At 31.6% G+C, this 1435-nt stretch overlaps 1 protein-coding gene across 5 annotated transcripts in view; it reads right to left on the bottom strand.

Moving 5' to 3' along the window:
• ZFP2 (ZFP2 zinc finger protein) overlaps positions 1 to 1435 on the bottom strand; it is a 33791-nt gene that overhangs the window by 20942 nt on the left and 11414 nt on the right. The gene's annotated exons all lie outside the window — the stretch shown is intronic.

Here is a 1435-nt window from a genome sequence, read left to right as displayed (position 1 = left end):
TGTGTAACAACAAATGTAAATGGCTTCACTTTCTCTATTAAAAGACAAAAACTCTAAAATTGGTTCAAAATCCAGCTATATGGTACCTATAAAAGATACACCTACAACACAAATCAAAAATTTAAAAATAAAAAAACAGGGAGATAGAGACAAGATATGGCAGGCAAATGCAAATAAAAAGAAAGCAGAGAATTACAAAAGATAAGGTGAATGTTAAAAAAAAGAAGAAGAAAGCAAGCAGGGAGAATAACATATAAACATCACATAAGGTAGAATATATGTGAAATAAAACATAAGCCCCATTTTGGTGAAAGAAGGTATGAAATCAGAATTATGAGATTCCCTTTCTAAAATAATCCACTTTTTTCAATAAATTGCCTTGTTAGTTGAATATACTGAGGCAAAATTAAAAGTCCAAATTCAGATTGCTATGTGCTGGTCTTCCTGACTTCCTTAAATTCTCACCACCTTAAGGTAAGAGCCAAGTGTGCCACAGAGCTTACCTCTACCAAGGAATGCACTGTGCGGGCCACAGGCTTGTGATATACTGATTCGGAAAACTACAAAAAGGCATTTTAAAAGGCTAAAGTGAAACATAACAATGTCATTCATAACACATATTTGTTGTTAATCCCTGGCAATGTTTTCCCCTTTCTCCTTTCCATGCAGTATGGCTCATTTTTCCCCCAGCACTGTAGTAAGTACAGGGTAACACATGGTCTTTGAAGCAAGCTTCATGGGTTTATCTCACTCATGCAGAGGTTTCCTTAAACCTAAAAACATAGGCTTTTTAATATTGGTATTCTTTGAAAAAGTTGCATATCAAATGGAATAAATGGGGATATTTTAAATGATCAAAGTATAATTTATAAAGAAAATATAACAGTGATGAAGTTTTTGGTACCACAGTAGGAAAATGTCTTCATATATAATAGCTAGCAATCCAATTTTTCTTCTTTACAAAATCACAATCGTAGTTAAATCCCAATGACAACAGCAATAAAAAATGAAACACCTAAGAATACACTTAATGGAAATATGCAAGATCTTCATGATCAGTCTGTAAAAAGTTAACAAAGGCCATAATGAAAGATATGAATAAAGTGAAGGATAATTTTTTCACTTTATAGGAAAAATAAACATTGTAAAGATGGGAGTCTTCCTCAAATTGATTTTTAGATTTTGAAGTTCAAATCATAACTGCATATTTTTACTTTTTTACTGTCACTGCTGGAAATTGATAATAGATATAAAAAATTTGACTAGAAGGATAAATGTATAAGAACAGTAACCAAAGTTGTGAAAAGAAAAATGAGGGGATATTTGGGAAATAACAAAATAAATTCTAAAACAAAAAATAAAATAGTGTGGTACTACAACAGAAATAGAACAGTAGAATCCAGAAAAATGAACTCTTATACACACACACGCGCGC

Source organism: Propithecus coquereli, unplaced genomic scaffold (assembly GCF_000956105.1).
Source record: "Propithecus coquereli isolate 6110/MARCELLA unplaced genomic scaffold, Pcoq_1.0 Scaffold308, whole genome shotgun sequence".
Lineage (NCBI taxonomy): Eukaryota > Metazoa > Chordata > Mammalia > Primates > Indriidae > Propithecus > Propithecus coquereli.
The sequence above is the reverse complement of the archived record's forward strand: the minus strand, read 5'-3'. Positions and strand labels throughout refer to the sequence as shown.